Source organism: Passer domesticus, chromosome 4 (assembly GCF_036417665.1).
Source record: "Passer domesticus isolate bPasDom1 chromosome 4, bPasDom1.hap1, whole genome shotgun sequence".
Taxonomy (NCBI): domain Eukaryota; kingdom Metazoa; phylum Chordata; class Aves; order Passeriformes; family Passeridae; genus Passer; species Passer domesticus.
In genome coordinates, this window is record NC_087477.1 from 21,730,132 (window position 1) to 21,755,949 (window position 25,818).

Below are 25,818 nucleotides of genomic sequence, written 5' to 3' on the forward strand. Positions count from 1 at the left end.
GGAAAACATAGTCTTTGCAAAATAATATAAACAATTGAAGGGATTGTATTTTAGAATCAAGATGACCGTTGCAGTCATCCTTCACTCAAACAAAAGCAATAGTTAAGTGACACTGAAAGATATTTAATGCCTTGCCAGGCAGTTCATGACCAGAGTGACACCTCTTCCTTAGGAAGCAGTTTTTACCTTAACTGATCCTTTTCTGTTGTTGCATAAGCCTTTTGATAAGTGTTACCCACTACTGGAGAATGTCCACTTTGCTGTTTGCTTTCAAAAGTAGTTTCTTTGAACATTCTCCTTCATAAACACATACTTGCTCTTTGATTTTTCTGTTAGTTCACATAGACTCATTTCACATGGAAATTTGCAGAACCTTCTTTCAAAATTCAGTGAGATTTTATGGAACAGGCTTCCCAACTATTATCAGTTTTCCATAAGCCACAAGGGCAATTTAAGCAGATACATAACAGTATATTTTTGATACATTTCTTATCCCTAAATTTGGAATATTAATGGACAGGACATACTACATGTCATCCTGGAAGACAATTTTTAAAAAAAATGTATATATTTATGTAGTGACACACACGTATATATTTATACATATATGTACACAGGAACATAGTACCTCTCCATGTGGTCCAAAATACACCAGAAAACTCCTATCCAATTTAATACTGAACAGAAGACAAGACAGGTTAGTTTATTCCTTGTGCATTCAGACATTGCTCTTACAGTCAGTAGCAGAGCCTTCCACTGATTCTTAAAAACAATTTTCAATTGTCAAAGCACTTAACTATAGTTTAAACCATATAAACCATAACTATTTAGGCCTCCAGGAGAGAATTCATTAAAGACCCATCACCATTTTGGAATTGGTTAGGCAAAGAGCTTCAGCCAGTTATCCCAGGACAAATGCATTATTATTGAAATCATACTTAAAGGATCATTCCTGGTTAACTAGTCCAAGGAAATACAGCAATTAGAGCTCTGTTCTATCAAGAACCAGCCCAAAAAGTATTATAGGACAACAGGTGCCACCTACCCAAACTTAAATGTATGCAACTTAAACAAGACTGTACAAGTCAAGGTAAAATTAGATCAGAGTTGCATCTAGATGAAAAGAGGCTAGAGTGAGGTGGGAGTTGGCCTCTTCTCCCAGGCAGCCAGTGACAGCACAAGAGAAAACAGACTCAAGTTGTTCTAAGAAGATTTAGACTGGATATTAAGGAATATTTCTTCACTGAAAGGGTGATCAGGCATTGGAGCAGGCTGCCCAGGGAAGCAGTGAAATCACCATCCCTTGAAGTATTCAAATAATGTGTGGATGTAGCACCTGGGGACATGGCTTAGCGGTGAACATGGCAGCCTTAGGTTAACGGTTGGACCCAAGGATCTTAAGAAATCTTTTCAAACCCAAACTCTTCCATAAATATATGAATAGGAATAACAAATGACAAAAAGGAGGTATAATTCTAGACATTTTACATGTATGAGAAATAGATAATCTATATTATAGAACATTAAGGCTTAAAGCACTTAAGAGATAGAAAAGGCTAATTTAAGGCTGATGTTATTGTCTCACTGTATGCTCTTTCTTTTGCAAATCAGGTTTGCATCAATCAACTAAGTGCAGTTCTAAATTTACTATGAATCCTGTTTCAATCATTGTAGAGGATGGATAACATTACAGAGCAAGAAATATTTTTTTACCAAAAGTTACTCATTGCCTTCTTATTTTTCTCCTCATTATGAAATTTGAATTACTGATGGACTTACTTTCTGAAATGTCATAACATATTTAGATTAGCTCATACATAAAATGTTTCTGCCCAGATATAAAGAAATATAACAAATATAAAACCAGGAATACAAAAATTGCACAGATTTTGTTAATAGGTGGGGCTATAGTCCTTATGGGTAATGCATGGTAAGTGCTAGTAAGCCTGCCAAAAAAAGCTGTCAACTGAGAAATCTTGGTTGCAGATGATAAATCGAGTGGCATGTAACACAGAGGCAAAAACCTTTTCCTTGTCTTTCCTCGCCCACAAAAAATTACTTTGAGAAAACTAGGTAATTCTTATAAGAAAACTAGCAATAAAACTGGTGGGTACCTAATAGCTTCACAGTATGACAAGACCTCTGAAAAGGTCAGTTTCCAAGTATTTGACTTAGTAAAACTCAGTGTTTGAAAAAAAAGAAAATAGAAAAAGAAAAAAGAAAGAAAGAAAGAAAGAAAGAAAGAAAGAAAGAAAGAAAGAAAGAAAGAAAGAAAGAAAGAAAGAAAGAAAGAAAGAAAGAAAGAAAGAAAGAAAGAAAGAAAGAAAAGCACATTAGAAAACTTGAGATATTTTTCCCAAGCTAATTTTTTCTAAAGAGTAATTTTTTCTGCTACTGATCAATAGTACTGGGAAAAGAGGAGATTCATCTACTGATGCCTGTTTTCTTCCTCTCTAATACAAATGTGACCCTTAACTTGTCAAGGATTTAGTCACTTTTGTCTTCTACACAGTATTACTGAAACAGTATGAGCAAGAAATCATTGCAGCAACTACAAAAGAATTAGATAAGAAAAAAAAATTAGTCATTAGAAAATGTTTTTGGATAAGTACATTTCATTAGAGGATAAGATCTCAAAGAAGTTAAGGGCATTACTTGGGCATTCCTGTTTCATAAACAATGTAACTGCAACAATAAAAAGGACCAAGTGCAATTATTAATAGCATCTGCCATATTCTCAGCCAGAAAAAAACCCTGCTTCTGTACATTCCACTTATATAAATTTCAAAGTTAAGCACTCGTCTATTTTCAGAACCTTAGAAAATCACAGTATGAACTACTTATCTGCAAATAATCTGTGGTTCCAAAATGAGCCTGAAAATATTAGGTCTCAGTAGGGCTTCATTCTAACATAACTTCACAAGCTTTGTCAATAGAAAGGATTTGTGGTTTTGTTCTTGGAGTTTCCAGAACAGAGCAACAAGCTATGAATGCTTGGGGGCACAATTAAAAGTGTATTTCATAAAAGTAAACCTTATTTTGAAAAGAAAACAGATTGTAAGCTCACAAATGCAACTCTGGGACCCCTATTTACTTGTGGATATAAATTAGCCATGCTATGGTACTCCATTTTATATGCCTACATATAAATGACAATATGGAAAATGCCAGGCATTATGTGCCTAAGTGTTTTCAGAGTGGATGTAGAGAAAAGACCCAATAAATGGTGTAGAGAAAGGATCCTATAAACTAGCAGTGAAGAAAAAAAAAGAGAAAAATCTTTCTCACCTACTTTACAGAATGAGTACTAATTATTAACCTCCAAAGTACATAATAAACCCACTGAAGATTTTCATTTTATTGTTGTCATCACCAACAGGTCATATTATGTACAGCTTTAGGCTTTTCTCCTCTAATGTACCACATGTTGAAAATTGAGCCCAAGAATGCATTAAACTTCCAAATTAGTACGTATATTTATTGATTATTTCATTTCAGTTGGGGTCACTAACAGTCAGTCATAGAAGGAGTAGTTTTAAGCCTTTTGTGTTCCCTAGCACTGTACTACATACAGGAACACCGAATAAGCTTTCAGCTACATTTCAAGCTCTCTAACACAAAAGTTTGTTTTGAAAAAAAGGGACAGACACCTCCATCTCTGAAGAAGTGAAATCTGTTCTGATGCAGATTTTCTGTAGCTAACAGTTTTTATTCAAGAAATCCAGAAATTGTAAACTAAAACTAGCAAGTTAGGGTTGAATAAAAGCTGTAGAAAGATCTGTCAGATGCTACAGCCAAGCAATGGCTAGAGAAAACAAAAGGCTAAAAATGTTTTTTTCATATTTTCTTACATGACTCAAAGCATTCTGCTTTCCTTCTTGTCTCCCAGTCCTTGTCCCCCAGACAAGTTTGATCAGTAACTCCACACTGGGGCCTGGGAAAAGATTCTCCACTTGAAAAATGCCATTATGCCAAAGGTCCACAAGGGAGGCTTAGACAGGCCACAGGAAATGACTACACATATTCCAGGGCAAAAATTAGAAAAGATGGGACTCAGATGTATGAAATCTACCTCTAACTTCTTCCACTGCTTGTACTTTTCAGCAGCTTCTTCTCACTCTTCTCTTCCCTACTACTCAGCCCTCCTCCTTCCTCGCAATCCAAACAACTTCTCCCTTGCTCCTTGCATCATAATCCTCCTTTAGACCTTCCAAATGTCTCCACAGGTAAACACACCAATTACTTTGTTAAAACTCACTGTCCTCTGGGGTTTACCCTGTTCTTAGATTTTTTCCCCATATTGAAAACCTCAGCCTCGGAGGTGCACTTGTAATCCCTTTTCCCTTCCAGAATTCCTGTCAGTTTTTGGATGCAATTTGATACTGGCTGGTGGGGTGATAGAGAGGGATGAGGTTTAACAGCTGCTGCACATCCCTTGGAGTCACCCACACTGTGTGAAAACCAGCAGGCAACGAAATTCCTTGGCTACTCTGTCTGCACATAAGTTTTTAGGCTATGCTCATGCCTACTGAGATTATTTATCCTTTTTTTCAGAAAGCTGGTGTCAGTGTTGATTCTCCCTGAAGGTAGTAGGCATCAGGTGGGAATTTGGAAACCCTCTGTATATAAGACCATCTGGGGCAGGCTAAGATTTTTGGCCGTGCTAAATCAGCTGCTGCTTCCAGTCTCCTGCTGGCTCTCATCAGGCAGGCCTCAGTGTCCTGCCCTGCTTTCAAGGTGTGGCTATGTGCTCATACTTTCAGTCATCATGGAAAAATAAATTAAAAAATAAACCTGCAACAGGGGATTTTGTTACTTGGCTTATCAGGAGCTTCCAGCTCATTTAATCAAAATACTGAAATCAAAATCTACCTACATTTCCCATGGAAGCTCCAACTTTCAGAGCAATTGAAGTAGAGGATAAATTCCTAAAATATTATAAAAAACCTTTTAAATGTATTATTATACATATTACAATACAAATCATAATAGGTAAGCCTAGAATAATTTTACCCTAACTTCATGTAAAGATGGAAAACCATAGCACATGGTCTGAAAGGCAACCATAGCAGTATACCCATGCTGAATAAAACATCCTATAATTTTTTTCCTTTGGGGGAAAGAGCATGTGAACTCATTTTTTCTAACTAGATGGAAAAAAACCCCAAACCTAAAACAAAACACTGAGTTAAAATGAGATTAAATGTTTATCTTCCCATCAGAAAATAAGATTGTGAAGTTAAGTGCTGCTGTTCTGCTATATTAAGGATAATGAATTTCGTACAATTTCTTCATTCTTGCGGCTTTTCATTTCCATGTGATACTATAGCCCACTCAGCCCTATCAATGGCAGAGGTTATATCAGCTTATGCACAAGTAGCAGCCTCATTTAGAGGAATAAAAGTTGTTTATGTTTGTTTCCTTTTACAGAGGAATGTAGGATAAATAATTAACCCAGTGCCCCCTTTCCTGTTTGTTTAACATTTGTTCAATTACCCAAAGCTCCGATGGTTCCAGAGCCGTAGCAGTCATGGCAAGAAGTAGGATTACACTGAACACCCACTAAAAGCTGTGGATGTTGGTGTTAATGCAGGAAGGCATCACAGGCACCACCCTCTGCTTGCTTCCTCCTCACCCACAGCTACTTCTTTCATTCTTTCAAGTTTGTAGGACGAAATCTTTTTGTGAGCTGTAGGTGGTACTTTCATGAGCATGGCATCTATAAAATGCAGACAAAAAGACTCTAAAGACAGCATAATGTCTCTAAAGAGAGCATAATGTCTATGTCTCATAGACACAGACACTTGGCATACTTTATTTTTTTCATATTTTTTAACTCATCTATATTTGGAAGAAAGCATTTGAGTGTCTCTTAAATTCTTAGAACCAATTATTTTCTTGAGGTTTCAAAATCCATATATCCTGTTTACCGGTTACTATCACCTATTGACCAGGACCTGACTGTCTGTGCATCAGAGCTTTGCACAACTGATGCCTATCCTGAGGCATATCAGATGATGGAGATACACATATAAAAATATTACACAAATTCTGAAGCAGCCTCTTTCAGTGTTTCTGGGTTGCTAAATTGATCCATCTGGGCTCTCTTTAGTCAAGTTTAATTTTAGTGGTTCAGATTACTGGTCAAAATACTTCTCAGCATTGGCATAAACTGTGCTTCAAAACAATGTCTGCAACTTACTGAAAAATTCTATATACTCTGGAAGTTCCAGATAAATTGGATAGCTTTTTTTTTTTTTTTTTTTGAGAAGACATTAAAGTTTTGAAAGCACCATTTTACTACTGATTTGAGTTTAAGCACAAGAAAAAAAATGTAGCCCAAATTGAGGAAGGAAAGGAATTAAATGCTCTTTGCTGTTACTTGATTTGTTTAGTTCACAGTCTATCTGTTGATCAAGAGAAAGCTTTTTTTCCCCCCTCCTTTTTTCTGACATATTTACAGCTAGATTCTGGTTCCATGTGTTCTGGTGTCATCCATCCAACTGCCATGGATGTAATGCAACACTATGCATTTTAGCATGAAAGCTCCATAGCTGGACATCTCACTTGCTTGAATAACCTTGCTTCTTTGAGGAAGGAAATTATCTGATTTTCTAAATTATTCCAAGGCAAAAAAAACTGCTGTGTTGGTTGACATCCCTATCAGTTTGGACTAAATTATTTTTTACTTTCATAAATTAGAGGACAGGAGGTACTCAGCATACTCATCTAATTCATCTTTTTGCATAAAACAGGTCATATGATTTTTCTGGTTTGGCTCCATTTGAATCAGACTACCTCATTTAGAAATAGCATCTAAACCTGATTTTAAAATTACCAGTGATGGCCAATCAACCAAATCACTTAGCTGGCTTTCCAGTTAAATGACCTCATTTTAATTTTATTTTGCTTTTAGGAACATCTAATATCTGATTTCAATGCACCTATGAACTGTTTCCAGACTCCACTCATATTTCTGTCTGCTGGACTGAAGAACACATTATTAAAGTTTCCTCTCCCATATAGTGAGTACATACTCTGATCAAATTACTATTTAAATTTCCTATTTACAAATAAACCACATAAAATCCCTTAAAAAAAGAAAGTTTTTCAATCTTGAAATAGGTTTTGTAGTTTTTTATTGCTCTTTTCCTATTTTAACCAACCTGAAAAACTGTTCATGACAGAGCTGAACAGACTCTTCAAAGGATGATGGAAAAATTGAGGTGGGAAGGGACCTCTGGAAGTTTCTACTCCAGCTGGTTGCTTGCCCACCAATATGTGCTGCTCAGTGTCTTATCTGGTCATCCTTGAAAATCCCATGGAGATCTTCAACTTAAAGCTCAGCGTCTCAACCTTAAACACTTCAAAGGCAACCTGAGACAGTAGTAGTTTTACTACTCTCACTGTAAAATATTTAAACACAGTCTAAATCTATGCTCTGTCAGTTTAAAAACATTACTTCTTGTCCTATTTCCACATCTCTACTTAAAGTCTGTCCACTCGTCCTTGTCTTTCTTATAATCCCCCTTTAGTATTTAGAGGCCATACAGAGGTCCTCCCAGAGACTTTTCCTCTAGAGGCTCAACAACACCAAATCTCTGTCTTTTCTCACAAGAAAGATGTTTCATGCCTCTAATAATTTTTGTGGCTTTACATTGGAGCCACTCTAGCAGGTCCATGTCCTTCCTCTGCTGGAACCCCAGAGCTGGATGCAGCACTGCAGCTAGGCTCTCACCAGAGGAGAGGGACAGAATGCCCTCTCTCCTTCCCCTGCTGCTCACGGGGCTCTGGATGCAGCCCAGGACACGTTTGGCACTCTGAACTGTGAGTGCTCATGGCCAGGGCATGTTCAGCCTCTCCTCCACCAGCACCCCCAAGTCCTTCTGGGCAGCGCTGCTCTCCATGTGTTCATCCCCCAGATTGGATTGACATCAGGGGTTTGCCCCATCCCAGATGCAGCACCTTGCACTTGGCATTGTTAAATAAACCTCATGAGATTCACATGGACACACTTCTCAGGCTTTCCCAGGTCCTACTGCATGGTATTCCATCCCTCTGGCATATCAACCACATCATTTTGTCTGGTGTCATCCTGTTGACTATCTCCTTGAACTGATGGAATTTTGCTCTCATAGAATTCACGGTTCTGATTCTTATCATTCCCGCATTCCACCAGCTCATAATCACTGCAGGCTAAATTTCCTGGAAGCTTGATGTTCCCGATTAGCTCAGTTGTGTTGGTGACCAACAGGCCCAGGTTCCATTGCTCCAGCAGGTCTCCTCCCCTAAGGGTCTGTCTGGCATATCAACCTTCTGTTCCTTGTGGAGGAGGTTGTGATGTGGGGCATTGGCCTTTCTGACCTTGGGAACACATCTGGTGTAGATGGATCATCTTCCACACCACCAATTAACTTATGTTTGGCATCCAGAGCCTCACATCTGTTGTACAGAAGGACCTGGGAAGGGAAGGTGGGCAGAGAGTGGGTTCACCTGGCACCCCAAACATGTGCTTGCCTCTGTCCACTCCCTTTTGTTAAGTTATTGCATTCTGCCTGGCAGGGGGAGAATACAGGGTGCTCTTTGTGTTGGTTTCCTTCCTGGGGGATGTTCCTGTTTCTGCCTATGTTGGTTTTGCCTGGTGTAGGATTAATTTTCTTCATACTAAATAGGATGGCCCCATGATTTGGATTCATGTTGGAAACAGCACTGCAATTACTGGAATATTTTAGTTAGTGCCTCACCAGTGAGTGGTTGAGTAGGGATAGAGCCAGCATGGCACACCCCAGCTGGTGTAAGGGATATTCCAATCGGAGCAGGTAAAACTGCTGGAAGAAGGAAGTGGAGGCGGGGGGGGTATTTGCAGCAAAGGTGTTTCTTTTTCCCAGGTCACTGTTACACACGTTGGAGCCCTGCTTTCCTGGGAATGGCTGGACACCTGCCTTAATGTGGGAAGTGGTTAATAAATGCCTTGTTTTGATTTGCTTGAGTGTGCAGCTTCTGCTTTACTCTCTTTACCTCAACCCAAGAGTTTTCTACCTTTTACTTTTCCAATTCTCTGCACTACAGTGGAGGGAGTGGGGCAGAGTGCTGCATCACCCTCACAGGGAAGAATTTCTTCCTAACGTGTAATTTAACCCACCCTCTTTCAGTTTGAAACCATTGCCCTTTGTCCTGTTGCCACATGTCCTTGTAAAAAGTCCTTCTTCAGATCTCTTGTAGCACCTTTAGGTACTGAAAGGTGCTATAAGGCCTCCCAGGAACTTTCTCTTCTCAGGCCTGAAGAGCTCATCAGTAGCATATGGCATTTATCACTTTGGATTGTTTGGGAGATGGAATAATTAGAAAGTAAAATGTCTTCCATAGTGTAAAAATAATTTATCAAGTGCTGAAGTAGCTGAAAAGTTGAAATGTGCTGTGTACTTTTGAGTGCATCACCTTTGAAAGCTCATCCTGAGTAAGATAGACTGAACTATCTGAACAAGAAATCTCAAAGGCATCTTGATATTAAGTCAATATTTATTATATTGAATTTCCTCCTGCTCTGAAAATCTGTGTAGTGGCAATAAAGATCAGTCCATTCTGTAGGGAAGGTCATCTCTGGTAACATCTCTCTCAGGAGGACCAAAATAGACTCCTAAAGGAAACAAACCTAAACCACGTCTTGTGTAGGATGCCACATTAAAAGTATTTTGGTGCAGGGGAACTTCAGAAAACTGACTGCATGCATGCTGCACATGGATGTACAAACATTTGAGTCGTGGCTTTGATGGGCAAGGCTCAAGTCCTTGATGGGAATGTTTGCTTAAATCAAAATAATGGAACTGTCAGTAGCACACACAAAGTATGCACAGGCCTATAGGAATGTGTGTGTGCACTGTAGAACCACACTGGCTCGCTCCTTTCCACTCTTGTTTGACTGCAGCTCAAAGAATATTACTCAGTTAACCCAAGACCTACTCAATACTCCCTTTGCTCTTCTGGATGCAACTTCGCTTTTTTTTTTTTTTTTTTATTTATGAGATAAATTTGCTCACCTGTGGCACTCTGCCCGGCCAATTTTTGATACAATAACTTGGTGAAGAAAAAAAATTGACACAAAATATCCTATGAGCATAGAGTCTTTGAAGATTAAATCCAGGTTTTGCTAGATTACAGTTAGCTTGACTGACTTGGAACTTTTCATTAGGAAGAGGCAAGAACTTCAGAATCTTAGAGTATGCTTTAGTCTCTTTTTATTATTGATCTTTTCTAACGTATCAGGCAAAAAAAAGAGTATAAGCTAAAGAATGCACTTTATGTTATGAAAATAAAGTTTTACTATATGATAATTCATACTGTACCCATAATTAAATAGTGATAAAAAATACATTCCTGCAGGAACTTAGGATTTTAAGCACTGAAATTTTCTCAAAGGCATTCAGAAGCGGTGAATGAGAATTAATCCATCATTTATAATAGAGCAGAAATGAAAGCATTCAAAGGAAAACTAATTTTAAAAATTTTAATGCTGATTTATATTTTAATTATATAATGCTTATTTACAAATATAATTATCCATGTGCTTCTAAGAAGAGTGGCAGTGTAAAGGAAATGGGTTATAAATATTCTCACATGAAAGCTAGAAACTAGGCATTTAAACAGAAATTCCTCTGTGATTGCAATGTGACTTCTTAAAAATGCAGCATTAATTTATTACCATACATATATCCCCATAAGACAGACATTGTAAAACTGCATTTTTAGGAAAACATCAGGTTTTGGTTTACGTTGTTTGTAATTTTGAAAAATTGTATGCATTTCCAGGAGCTTTTCATCTTGCCCTACATTGTCACGTAGGGAAGTTGTTGCTGTTATGTAAGCACCGGATTTAACAAATTTTCTTCCCACTTTATTTCCTACTTCTCTCCTTCCCACAGAGTTTGGCAGTGTCTCTTTCAGTCTAGTTTTTGGTTCTTTTTTCCCTTTAGCTCCCCTTTTTGGGTAGGGGACGTGGGGTGAAGATGTCTTTTTATTTTCAAGAAAAGATTCTTTATAAATACCGCTGTGACAAATTCATTTCACAGCACAGAAGCAATCAGCATGATGCCAAAGTCTGGCAGGGAACTGAAGGGTCAAACCAGCACTCTTCCCAAAGATCAATGGGAGGAACTTCTGAACGACAAGACTCTTAACTGGCTCTATACACCACCAAAAGAAAATAAAAGATCAAATGGTAAGTTCTAAGAAGAAATAAATGTATGTTTGTTCCTGCCTTTCTAGTCCTCTCTTTAAATACAGCTTATGAAAAAATACATGTAAGGGACAACAAAGAAAATACAAGCAGCAGAGGACTGTGTTCTTCTGATAAGCTGTACACTGATTCACTGCAAACTTATTATTTTTATTATTAATTCACTGCAAATAGCTTAAGTAGTTACCTTTATGGACAAAAAAGAATACCATACCAAGAGACAAGATAAATACTCTCCCACTTGAATTTTTCAAACAAGACTCGATGTCTTTAGTGATTTTTTTTAAATATTGTCTGTTTTAATATTGTCATTTTTTAATATTGTACCTACAAGACAAGTTGGGAATGGGAGCTAGTAATGTCCTAGGGAGAAACGGGCACTCTTGGTGTTGGAATCTTAATTCTCCAGTCAAGAGACGTGCATATATATATACTTCAAAACTGATATTTAATTTTAAAAAAAGGAAAAAAGTTTGAAAATCAAACAGAACTCTCTGGATTTAGGCATTGACCAGATATCAATCTCACTCCTCTGTTCTTGGCATATAATAATATACTGACTAGATTGTACTGGGCCAGCTTCCAATTTCATTCTGCAGTATGTTTCCCAGGTATTCCCTGCTGATTTTAAAATGAGATATTATTTAAATCTCCCCTACATGTTACTGGAAGAAAACTTTGATGTCTTAAACATCTGACAATTTTAACATCTACTGTTTACTTGCATGCATCCTACGTTAAGAAAGGAAAAAGTTTAATTTCAGAAGCCATTCAAAGTCTTTCTGTTTCACAGACTTTTTAGCATAAAGTAGTTGTAAGTTTTAAAGGAAAGTACAGCCAGAAGTCTTCTTATTGAATGTGGTTGGTTTGGTTTATTGTACTTTTTTTTTTCCCGACAGTCCAAGTTATTTTATCTAACAAAGAATTTATATCTCACAAGATTATATGGGGGTTTTTTTGTCAGTAGAACTGATATAATATGTTCTGTGATTAAAAAGTTTTCATAAACAAATCCCAGAAAGATGTTTCAGCATTTCATATTACATTTTTAAAGGTCTACATCTGCACCAGAGAAAAAACCTAAAGCTGTAACCTAAAGCTGGTTTGAGATTTGTCTTTCCTTTCAACCAGAAAAACATATTTCTGACTTCCTTTCCCTTATAGTTTGCATAATTTGAAATGAAAGAAAAGTACATAAAAGACTGAAAAGTTGCTGGTTTATTTTAATAATCCCATAAAGCAAATTTATGAAGGAGAGCACTGATGAATGTGAAAGGTTTTAGTTACAAAACAAATGGCCCTGCAAGAGAAGCATCTAGAACATCAGAAGACCGTTGATTAAAGAGATTAATAACTTCAAATAGGCAGTTTATATCCAAATCCATACTTTAAAACCCCTCAGACCTTTACATAAATAGTTTTCTCTTTAGTTTTTATTATTATTTGCCTTTGTTCTTTTAGTCAGCCCTGGAAATGTCACAGAACACATTACAATAACTCAAGAGGTTTGTTTCTATTTCTTTCTTTCTCAATATAGAATTTTTTCTGGAAAGAATTTGGATCCTAAAATCACTCTCTACATATCAGTCTTTTCAACACAAGCATGTACATGTTCAAAGAAGCTAAAACTTTCCTTTAAGTACAGCTCGAATATTCCTCTTAAATAGGATGTGTCATATTTGGATGGTTCTGTAAAAGGGCTTTCTTTCTATGGTGTCATAAGATGTGTCTCACATTGCCCAATACAAAGCCTAATTTGGATTGTGAGAAGCAACAAAGAGTATTATTTCTTCCTAAGTTCTCACTGCACAAAAGCTCTTCTCCTCTCAGGTGTCACATATCATCATCAGCATCAGCTAGAATCTTAGACACATAAATCAAAAAGCTGTCAATTCTTCCAAAAACATTTGTATGTAGTGACAATACAATTTTCATGCCTGACAACATAATGAAACACTTCTGTATGGAAGCTGCTAGAAATATTATTTACTTGACTCAAATGACCAGCTGCAGAGGAGCTTGTTAGGGATCTCCACTGTGTTCTACAGCAGCCTAGAGGTGGTCTAGAATAGGATGGGGTAAACAGTATTTCTTCTGTAAATAAGTACTATCCAGGCATGGTTTATTACAAGCTCAAAGTCACTTAATTAACATGTGTACTGAAATAGTGCCCATCAAAAATAAATCAGATTAAAGTGCAGCCACTGAAGTAGAAATGTTTAGAAGAGATCCTGCTGTGAGGAGCTCATCACGTGTATAAAGTGAAAAGGGAAACCCTGAACCCAGTCACAGCAGACCAGTTTAGAGAACCTTCTGGAAGCCTCTTTGAAAGCCAAAGCCACAGTGCTGCATGAAGGGCATCACTTGGAGCAGGGGCCAGTGGTTATCCAAAAAAGCAATTTCTTAAATGCAGTGTCTGATGTGCACATGGGACCTCACTGCCATCACCAGTATTGCATTGGCCTGGATTTTCCTAACAGATTGCCTTCAGGGAAGGGTTCATTCTCGATCCCGTATAAACACTTCCCACCTTCAGTGGCCATGGGAGATGGAAAGGAGCAAACTGAAAATTGTCTTCCTCATCCTGTTTCTGTACAGTGAACAAAATGGTTTCCCAGAGAGATGGGAAATATTATTTTGGAAAAGACCTCCAAGATCATCAAACTTTGACCAAACACCTCCATGTCAACCAAGTGCCACACAGTGCATGAACTGCACATCCACTTTTTTCTTGAACCCTTCCAGGGAGGGGGTGACCCCACCATGTCCCTATTCCAGGAACATGGAATAGACAGCCTGTTCCAATGATTAAGCACTGTTTCAGTGAAGAAATTCTTCCTGATGTGCAGCCTAAACCTCTCCTGGCACAGCTATTCTCTTGTTCTCTCCCGGGCTAGTTGCCTGGGAAAAAGGGCCATCCCCTAGCTTGTGTCCCTCAAGAACTGGCACATCTGTTTTCAAAGGAGTGCTCCCAAATGCAAAAGATTAGGACTTCACAGAAGCAAACCAATCTCTTTTAAAGATTCATAAAATGCAACCAGAAAAAAAAAAATCTTTAAAAGGATCTCCTACATATATCAATGACAATAACAATAAAGATGCGTCTCAGATCAAGCATTTTGATCACCAGATCAGAGGTTATTAATATGAAAACAAATGTTATTGATATGAAAAAAAAGAGGTTTGCTACAACTGAATCAAGCAGGAATGGTAACAGGAAATAAAATGTATGTCTGCTGAATAAGGAATGCAACAGAGATCTAAAAGATAAAATGAGATGAAACTGAAACAGAGTGATTTATTACCTAGTCAACTGAATTTAAATTTGCATTAATGTTAAACGCTTTTATGACTGTTCATGGATACTGAAAACTGTAATGAATGTCCCTAGACACCAAGAACTAAAGTTAATTCATATATAAACTATTCAGATATTCTTACTGGAACTGACAAAATTAGTGAGCTAAAGAAAAAGCACTTTGTGAGGTCAGTCAGCAATCACACAAATGAATCAGCAGCATGAAAGCTGTCTCAAGGAAGACAGAACCAAAGGAACAGAAAGAATCTAAAGGAGAATGAAATAATTATCCTGATGAAAACTAGAATATTTAGACAGAAATTCTGGAGCTATTGTATTTAAACTTTTTCTTGATTTTTAGAGCCAATAGAAGAATACAACATGCAAAATAAATTTTCTAAGTAATAGAATACAAAACTATGATTAGTATTGTGATTTATTTAGATTATAATGAGCTCATATCTAATGCCAGACTGATACTCCTCAGACCCACCAGAACGAAAATTAGACATATTCTCTACCAGTTCAAGCTGACAAACTGCAAGAGCAGCTGCAACTCTGATTACTGTATGTAATAGCTGGCTTCCCTCTGCAGGTGAACAACTACTTTGTGTCTCAGTATTTTATCCCCAAGATTCTTATCCAGGCAAGTTTCCTGGAATTAGATTCCCTGCCATTCACTCCAACTGTGACAGAGCTTCTGGTGCCAGTCAGATTTGGGGGCTTAATGGTTACACTGGAATTGCAGAATAACACAGTAGTAACAAAAAGCAATAGTGTAAACCTCAGACATTAGAACTTGCCTTCAATGAGTTGTTTGCTTTTACTCTAAAGCAAACAAACCCTAAACACCACCCTAATTCTTCCCAAACAAACAGCATATCCAAACAACCTAATTATCTTTAAATTAATTCTGAAAAAAAAGATTCCCAGGTACCCACTTGTACATCTAGAAGTCCAGCTTGTGTAACCAATTCATAGATCAGGTTTCCTTAAACATTCACACAGCACTGATAATAATTGTCTCAATACAGACTGCAGTAATTAACTCTGTTTTTATGTAATAAAAGCATCGTCTCTGAGGTCTGTGTATAGAACTCTACTTCTTCATAAATTCATTAGAATTAAGAGGGGAAAAAAAACACTGTTTCTATGAATATAATATTAACTTAACATGCACAATTAGCCCAGTTGCAGAATCGCAGAGTCAGCTCGGTTGGAAAAGACCTTTGCAATTATCAGACTTAACCTGTGACTTAACACCACCTTGTCAACCAAACCATGGCACTGAGTGCCACATCCAGTCTTGTTTTTAAACACCTCCAGGTGCCTTTACCACCTCCCTGGGCAGCCCATTCCAATGCCCAATCACCCTTTTTCTTGTGTCCAGTCTAAACCTCCCTTGGTGCAGTTTAAGACTGTGTCCTCTTGTCCCGTCAGTGGTTGCCTGGGAGAAGAGACTGACCCCCCCCCTGGCTACAGCCTCCTTTCAGGGATTTGTGGAGAGTGATAAGGACTCTTCTGAGCTTCCTTTTCTCAAGGCTAAACACCCACAGCTCCCTCAGCTGTTCCTTACAGGATTTGTGTTCCATACTTTTCACCAGCCTTGCTGCCCTCCTCTGGACATGCTCCAGCACCTCAAATTCCTTCCTGAACTGAGGAGCCAGAACTGGACACAGCACTTGAGGTGTGGCCTCACCACTGCTAAATACAGGGGAAGAATGTTGTGGCCTTTTGAAGACCCACAAATCTCACAAAGGAGACAAATTATCCATTACAGAAGTGGACAGATTAAGTTCTGAGCTTTCACCTCTTTAATTTTCTTTCTGCATGACCTAACAATTTCCTTAAACACTTCCTGAGTTGCCTGTCCCTTTCTCCAAAGGTGATACAACCCTTTATTTCACTGAGACACCCTTTCCCCCTGCCTGAATTTCTCCTGGATCTTATGGGCTACCTAAGATACATCTTTAAAGTCATTCTTAAAACTTTCACCTAGTATAAATAAGCCCCTTTCACATGTTCACTAAAAGGCTTTAGCTGATGTTTGTGACACTCAGACTTCAATCTGTGCAACAACACTTAAACCAGCTCTGATAAAATTGCTCACAGACAGTGAGTGTTGACACACTTGGTGCTTGTCACTACAAGACTGCCTGACACCTGATAATTGCTAATCACCAGATGCACTTTTCCTATCTTAAGGAAGCTCTAATGTTGCTCCTTTCTGAAAGTTTTGCAGGTGCCTGAGTACTGCCAGTGTTTTATGTGGTGCGACAGAGGAAAACCAGGCAGTGGTCAGACAGCACCTCTAGAGAGCCTGAGCTTCTGCATCCCACTTTGTTAGTCACAAGCTTCATCAAGACGAAAAGCAGCTTGGTAAAGTTGCTGTCAGATGAGAGAGCAATATGAATAGAAATAATGAAATTCCTTGGATAATTTGTCTCCTTTGTGAGCACCCTGTGTCTTCAAAAGGCCACATCAGATACTTTCTGCATCTGAAGGTAACCAATATTTTAAACAAATATAAAGATGTGTCTGAAAATCCCAAACCTTGACAGAAAACAGTTTGTGAGAATATCAGCATTAGGCTTCCACTAACACAACAGTCTCCTCTCCAAGGATATTAATATAAGTCCAGAAGAAAACCAGACTTACATCATGCACTAGACAATTAGTAGACTTTTCCAAAGATTTCATGCAGAAAAGTAAGCTCTGCTAATCAATGGACAAGAGAGAAAAATATTGGCATATCTTTTTAAACACTGTCAGAGAATTCGCATATTAAAGGTATTAAATTTTTTTTAAAAGTGTTATTTAAGCTCAAGAGATTGTTTTTCTACCAGAAAAGCAGAAATTATTGTGGGGAAATATTCATAAACAGAATTACCTTCAAAGCCTGAATGTATTTATTGAAGACCATGAATTCCCACCAGTTTTAATGATTATCAGATGAGGGAGTCATACTGATACATTTTGGATTTTGATGTGGGTTTTTGTTTGTTTGTTTGTTTTTTAACCAAAGAAAGCTTTATCCTAATTCTAACTCCACATTCTCTTCCCAATGAAAAATGTATAATTGGTAAAACTTTGCAAATAATTGAAGAACCATATTTAGGAAGACTATTATAAGCCCTGTCAGAAGGTTGCAAAGACAGAACTCCTGCAAAAGCAAACACAATACAAGCAACATAGCTTGTGGAATACCAGCCATCCTGCAGAAAGCATCTACTGAAAGCAAAGGGTTTAAGTGAAATGTACTGGCAATGGTATTTCAAGAATGGCAGCCATTTAGGGAATGAGGGGTGATGTCCAAGACACTGCAATTAGCCCAAATTAAGTGTTAGTTTATAATGATTTGACTCAGTGTACCCAGGTTCACACTAGAGCTGTGGAAATAAATTAATTGCAGTGGTATTCCATGCTAAACTGCATCTTATCTCTGCTTAATGTTTTACACTGTTTCTCTAAAGAAACAGACTTGCCTAAAGTCATATTAAAAGCTCTCAGATAATATATTCTGCTGTATTAAACATAATCAGCACTAAATAAGTTACATTATATGTCTCTTTGGAAGCTCTGATGCCTACTGGCAAGGAACAAAGTCACTGAGGCAAAGCCAGCCCAGGAAGACAGACACATAGTAGTGATTTCCACTTGCATGATGCACTGGTTTTGGGCCCAGTACACTTTTCACATCTCACTATAGCAATCGTGAAGTCATTAATCATTGGAGCTGCAGTCAAAGGCAACCCAGTTAGGCTTTCATGTTGTAACCATTTACTTGTGTTAACAGCAACTTCTAATGAACCTATGGATTATACTGCTATTTAAAACAAATAAAAAAAAAAAAAAAAACAAAAAAAAAAAAACAAAACAAAAACAAAAAACAAACACAACCCAAACCAAAATGTCAAATGCCAAAACGCTTTATGTCAGCCACTTAATGACTTGAAGCATTTATTAAACAATAACAATGTGCTGAAGTGCTCTAAAAATTTTAAAGATGTAAGTGATGGTATTTACAGTCACAGAAAGAGCTATCAGATTAAAAGGATATGCTTTGTTGTATCTGCAATTGTAAACATGGATTGGCTTTAACTGCCAGAATTAATAGACTCATAATTAGAACATAATTCTGATGTCAAATATCAAAAATTTTCCCTTTCTCTCAAGAAGTTACTGAAATAAATGACAGTGGTTTCTCATGTCTTAGAAGTAAACTTTAATCAATTAGCAATAAATTTTATGCATAAAAAAGGTTGACACCACTTTCTAATGTTCACAACTTTATAAGCGTTAACTGGTACAGCTCAAAGAAATCAAAAATGTTTTTACTCTTTTGCTACAGACTGTGCCTTCAAATGGGAAAAATTTTAGAAGTGTGTGGCTACACCAATGAAAACACTTTTCACTCCCCCTGTTCTATTGCCTAAATTCTGCAAACATATTGGGAGGGTTGCTTATTTGTGGTTGTCTTTGTTTCAGATCTTTATTTTTTTTTCGAATTAGACTTGTTTCCAGGTGCTTTTTTAATTTTTTTTTATTTTTTTTTTAAGTAGCACATTTTGCCTTTGGAGGTGAAACTGGTTATTGACAGCAGAATATCCACACAAACGCCTTTGGCAACATACACAAGGGATGGAGCCTTGGGGTACAGGGATAACCTGTGTGGGAATGTGGAAAAGGCACCATCTGCCATTACTGGTGAGTTCTGACCTCTCTGCAACAAAGACCCCACACCCAGTGGGGAGCCTGTGAGTGTCAGTATCTAAAGCAGCAGAGAGGGTAAACACAAAAGAGATCAATGTCAGAATTCACTGGGCCTTGAGCCTTGTGAACACACACAACAGGTTTTCTGGTTTGTTTTTTTTTTTTCCAAACACACCTGACCTTGTAATACCCCATTGAAGAAAATGTGCCCAAAGGCAGCAGGTTCATGGGGCCACATCTGCAACACAAGTTTGCGCACACACCTTCAGGTACTGCCCAGAGGGCAAAGAGGCTGCAGAGAGTTAGGGAGCTATTTAAGTACCCTGCTTACGTAAGGAGCTCTGGAGACCTCAGAAACTTGACATTCTTAAATCTTTCCTTGTTCAAGGAACATTATGTTCTACCTCTCACCCATCAGCTTGTGCACAGCTTTGTGGGTTTATAGTGCAGCGGTTGAGCTCTGCTTAGGTTTGAGCCTCTAATTTATGCTGCTGCCGTGTCACGGAAGGAGGAAAATGTTCTCCCACAGATAGGTGGTCATGGACAAATAGAAAACAATTCAGAAATCACTGCATTACATTATTGAAAAACAAAAAGAAAAAAGCATTACTAAAATTTGTATTAAAAACCACTCACCACTGTTTCATACCCACAGACATACAGAAAAGTTCCTTTGGTTGTGGCTAAAGTTTTCCAAATTAATTGCAACACAAATTCAGACTAATTTTTTTACTTCTGTGTTCTAAATCAAATAATTTTATCTATACAAATTTTATTATTCTGAGAAAGCTTTCTTAAGGAAAGAGCATTCAAGGATTTCTGAGCCAATCTGAAGCAGTCCCCCCCTGTCCAAACAGTCTTTTACACACACTAAATTTTCCACTCACTGTATGGATACACAAGCATGACACTTTTTATTTGTCATTATTTTGTGTTCTTATTAATAAAGTCACCCTGATCTGTTCATACTGCATGGAATGGACAGCTTTTCCTCAAGGTACCTGATCAGCCATGTAAATGAGTATCCCATTGCAGCACAGCAGCCGAGTCAGCCATAAAATACCATTGCATGGTGCAAAGCTCATCCCTGTCAAGTTAGCATCTATTTGATACACCTCATAAACACAAAAAATTACTCTTTCAAATAGGCTGTTTGTTTGGGTTTGTATTGTTTTGATGTTGTTTTTTGTTTGTTTGTTTTTTTAAGCTTATTATCTATGGTATCCAATTTACCTGACAAGGTTTTGTTGTAGGGGGGACGACTGTAAGGGTGACCTCTGAAAGAAGGGACCTGTGTTGAGCAGAGCCAGTGTCAGCCAGCTCTAAAACAGATCCACCACTGAAAAAGGCTGAGGTTTTTTTCCCCCTCCCTCCTGCCCTTCCCTCCTTTCTTCCTCCCTTGCTTCCTTATGAGCAAGGTCTCTCTCTGTCTTTCTCCTGCATTCACCTACATAATTTCCTCATAAAAAGTTCTGGGCAAGAGATGGTAAATGCGCAGCTCACACCAGCTATCAAAGTTGCATCTCTGTCTAGCTAGAGGATTTAGATGCATCTTCCCCTCAGTCTGACAAACCCCTCACATCTGCTTCTTTGCAGACATGCTTCACACACATGACACAGGCTGCAGGAATGCCATCTAATGGGATTATTTCAAAAGTTTTACCAAACTTTAATCAAGGAATAACACAATCATATTATTACAGAACAGTTCTTCCCTTTCTCTAGCCCCATCTTGCTGTTTTAATCAGTCCAACTGAGCTCTGTGAGACACCTGCTAAACTGTCGAAGCTTATTTCTCACTTTCCATCCTTACCTGATGATAAAAAATATCAAACAAAACCAAAAGAACCCTCTTCAAATTTAAGTGGTTTTTTTTTAATAGCAATAATAAAAACCCCACATTTTTATAAAGAAGGCAAAGACCCTCATTATTGCTTTATATTTCTCTGCTACAATTTGTTTTGTGAAATGTTGCATTTTCCATCACTTCACTGAGAAAATTAAGTTATCACTGTTGGAAAACAATGGCATAAGGAACTTACTGAGGTGTGATAAACTAGTTTTTCAGTATCAGTGAAATTCAAGGACATCCATACATATCAGAGGAAGAGGAAAGCTTTCTGTCCATAAGATTTTCTGAATATTTGCTGATAAAATGAAAACAGCTATTTATTTATGTTTCTATATTGCTATTAATTATATTTTCATAACACTATACTAATATATTTGAATTTTGTTTACTGTACTACAGAACAAAAAAATATTTCTTAAAATTATTTCCAACTCTTTCAGTTTTCCTCATTGCCTGTTCTTCATGCATGTATCAAAGATGAGTAATCCCCAAGGAAATGAGAGGTGGGAAGGAGGGAGGTACTACAGAATGAAAAGAGCTAAAATATAATTAAATGCCAAAGATTATCTAAGCCAAGAAGGTATCGTCCTGAAACAGAAATCCCAGTAAGACTATGATAGAGCAAAACAACAGGATGAAAATCCACACAGCTTTAAAGGCTCTAGAGAAAATAAACAAATCTAAAATAATTTGTAGACATCCTTGTCTATCCTAGTCCAGTGGATGCAAAGGCACCAAGCACAAATTCAGGAGTTGTGGGAGAGTTCTTGCTTTGGGGAATTCAGTAACAAGCCATGTTTTGTTATATAATGCAGCTTTGAGAAATTGTGGATGAATAGCCATTTGACTCATTATTTACTAAACAGGATGCTAGTAAGAAATAAACACCTATTCTTTTTCTTCTCATGGGTGTTTTCAGAGATAAGGAGTCCAAAAGAGGGTGATGGAACAAACTAATAAAACATATTTTTAGAACAAGACAGAACCTACATGTCTGTTCCTGAGCTGCTGAAAAATGGCACTATTTTTCCACAAAATGCTTTTCTTCATAATTTGCTGTACTAATTGCAGCAATTGCTCTTTATAGTGTGTCTTAAGTAGCAAAGATGTGGCTGGGGGTGTGTATTCTATTGTCATCTGTTAGAGGTGGGGCAGTTATCTTCTGTTAATTGGGACTACCTGTTCAAACCAGGTGGGGCAGTTTGCTTTATCTCTTCCACAACCAATTCTCCCTCTGGGAAATATCTTCTGTTAATGGGCCATTGAGTGTCACTGCATGGCTGATAAAATTACATCATCCCATTGGGAGATGCTACACCCAGGGGGAGGAGCCAAACATTCCTACCTGGAGACAATTGGAGCTTTGGAACACCACAGGAAGCCTTCTCCCACTGGATTCCCAGAGGAAGATCAGACCCATCTATACCACCACTGGACCTTCAGAGGAAAACTCCACCCTCTTACAGGATCACTGCTTTAACAGAACCACATCTGTCACTGCAGGAGGGCTGCAGCCACCATTTAATGGGACTGCTACAACACCCTGACCCACAGGGTGTCAGGTTGTATTCTGACTCTGTCAGTGTTGTTTTGTACTGCTGCATTTTTATATTTCCTAATAAAGAACTGTTATTCCTCCCATATCTTTGCCTAAGAGCCCCTTAATTTCAAAATTATAATAATGCAGAGGGAGAGAGTTTACATTTTCCATTTCAAGAGAGGCTCCTGCCTTCCTTAGCAGACACCTGTCTTTTCAAACTAAGAAACGGTGTAAGGTATCTACGATATGAAGAAGATGACTGATGTCCCTCTTGCAGCCTGTGAGAGCATTTGACCTAACTATTTCAATGCTTTAATAAATAAATGTGTATAAACTACCTTGTTACTATCTATGCTGCCTCTTTTTAACCAATAATATTTTTATTCTTCTTTCTGCAAAATGCTTCAGGAGAGACTTACAGGAACAAAACCACATCAGAATTAGTGATCAATGTAATTATACAATATTGAATTCTATTTCTCAGTTTACATACTCATCTGTAAAAAGGAAAGACTTCTTATAATTCCCTTCATCTTGAAGTACACCTGTAAGAACATACAGTCACTTCCTAAAGGAAATCAGAATTATATCTAGTTCAAATTAAAAAAAAAAAAAGCACTAGTGAAACATTTTTTTTGTGCACAAAGATGCTGATGCAGTAGAACAAAAAGGTTCAAAAGGACACATCAATTCTCTTGACATTTTAAAAGCAAAACCAAGAAGACTAGCTGGCCTACCGGCCTGCCCACACACACTTTTGCTGACCAAGATTGTCCTAGACAATTGCCCCTAAAGGTCTCCCCATTATTACAAGACAACAAACTTGCTGGAGATTGAATTGACCTCTGAAGGAGGTTTTCCCCCCCCAGACCTCCAGCTGGTAACTGGACAGTCTGCAGTTCCGCTCAATCAGATACACAAAGGTCTTTCAAAAGAAATACTAACCTGAAGAGTTAAAAGAAATTACTTATTTGATGATGATTGTTTTTTAAATACAAATCAGCTGCTGATAGATTTTTATATGCCAACATGGAAAATGAGATCAAGATGTCTCTCTGCTCATTTCAGTTCAAAGCTGATTTTTCTAACCTGGGGAAATTCTCACAATTCCTAGCCCACAAGAATATATTAATGTCTGAATTATTTCTTAAAAATTAAATACTAATACTAGTACCACTCTCCTCTGTGTGTGTTAGATTTGACGTAAGCAGAACATGTCTACAATCCAGGTAAAAAGGATAACATAGCCAAAGAAAGCCACAAATAAAAAGTGTATGTATTAAAAATAAATCAGTTACTTACCTGATTAGCACTTTAAGGTTTTAGTACCTCTAAAACCTGCCCAAGAAAACATGTAAGTACTATAAATATCATGGAGCCTAAGTACAGATCTACTGAGTGAAGGGAAAGCCTACGTTCTTATTGTAGATTCCACCTGTAGTTGTCCAAGTGATGCAACCCCAGTTTGTTACAAAAAAACCATGTTCATTAAGGAAATGATTTTATAGATTCATCACCCACTATTCAAAGTGATGAATTATCATGATATGTAGACTCAACCAGTAAATAACTACATATAACTGATTGTTGCCATGATAATTTAGGGAAAAAGTCTCTGCTAGGATTTTTCCTGTCCTGAGGAGCTGAGGGCCTCAGGAAAGAAATGTAAACAATAGCTATCTGCTGCTGTGGAATGCCACGGGTGCATCTTCCATTGGTTCATGTAGGTTGTTTTCAATTAGTGACCAATCACAGCCACCTGTGTCAAGGCTGTGAGCAATTACAGGTTTTTGTTATTGATTGCTATTCTATTCTTGTCTTTGTAGCCTTCTGATCTCTTCTCTCTGTTCTTTTTAGTATAGTTGTAATGTAGTATTTTAGTATAATATATAACATAATAAATCAGCCTTCTGATGAAAATGGAGTCAAGCCTCGTGTCCTCGCACCAGGGATCTCAGTTTAAGCAAGACTGATTAAACAGAAGATTGATTATTTTTTAAATTGTAAAGCTCTGTAAAACATACAGTGTACGAGTGGCAAAAGAGAAGATATGCCAAGCAGTCAGCAAAAGAATTAGATTTACCCCTTCATAATGCTGAGTTGTTTACTTCCCTGGAAAATGATATGGCACCTCATCTAACACAGAAATATCTTCATGAGGCTCCTCATGATAGTAACCAGGATGTCTTGAAAACTAGAAAAGGACGTGGAGTGTAAATGCCTGAACTTCCTTGGATCCATGGACCTTCAAAGGGAAGACTAACTAGGAAAGTTAACACATCCTACCATAAAGGCAAGATGGAAATTGCTGGGAAACTCTAGGACTCTAATCTGCCTGAGTGCTCACTCTTGGGGGTGCCTTTGAAAGCAATACTTGAGAGAAACTTTTTAGAGAGATTTTTTTAGTGAGCATCTCAAAAGGAGCTGTTTTTAAAACAGGCTTTGAAACAAGATTGCCTGTGATGGTAATACTACTAACATCTAAACAGCAAAAATATTTCCAGAATCCCTGCCTAACTCTGGCCATCTCTTATGAAAAACAATAATAAAAATAAATAAAAATAACCCCCCAAAACCTATGAAAATGCATATTACACAGAACCACTTCATTTCTGCCCTCTATTTTACTAAAAGGAAAAAAAAATACAACAAAATTCAAGCAAGAGAAAGGAAATACAATCATAGTCCTTTATTATTTTCTCTCTCCAAAAGTCTTAATAGCACAAAATAAAATCTTCCTCTTTTGCTTTAGAGCACCTGGTTCCCACTTGCTAGCTAAAAGTAATTAGCCTTTAATTATCACAAGTTACATTTTCACCTGCAAATCACTGCAGATTCAGGCTTGCCCCATTAGCATATTCATCTCCCACCTGCAGGCATGAGGAAACACTAGTGCACTTCAGATGAGGGATTAACCTTTCATTTTCCCAGGCCTTTGCTGTGTTCTCAGCTGAACACACAAATCAAAATTTGTGAATGTGTGTACAGATTTCGAGGTCAAATGGTCTTTTTTGTGGAAATGGATGTTAAGGGTTTCTTATACTTTTCTACAAGGTTAACCATGGGAAAAAACTTTAAATGTTTTCACAGTAATACACATCGATGTAGGAAAAAAATCAATGCACAGAAAAACTATCCAGTCATTTCATTTTTCTCTCTCTAGTTTAATAGTTTTATGGCAA

The 25,818-nt window shown here is 37.6% G+C and overlaps 1 long non-coding RNA gene across 4 annotated transcripts in view; it reads left to right on the forward strand.

Moving 5' to 3' along the window:
* Positions 1-10,927: 10,927 nt before the first annotated feature.
* Positions 10,928-25,818, forward strand: part of LOC135298685 (uncharacterized) — a 67,473-nt gene continuing 52,582 nt past the window's right edge. For 3 of the 4 annotated variants that reach the window (XR_010360730.1, XR_010360732.1, XR_010360729.1), the window contains exon 1: positions 10,928-11,215. This is a non-coding gene — a long non-coding RNA (uncharacterized LOC135298685). Of the gene's footprint in view, positions 11,216-16,773; positions 17,036-19,093; positions 22,905-25,818 lie in introns of those variants that run through there. The other variant, XR_010360731.1, reaches the window with a different exon arrangement.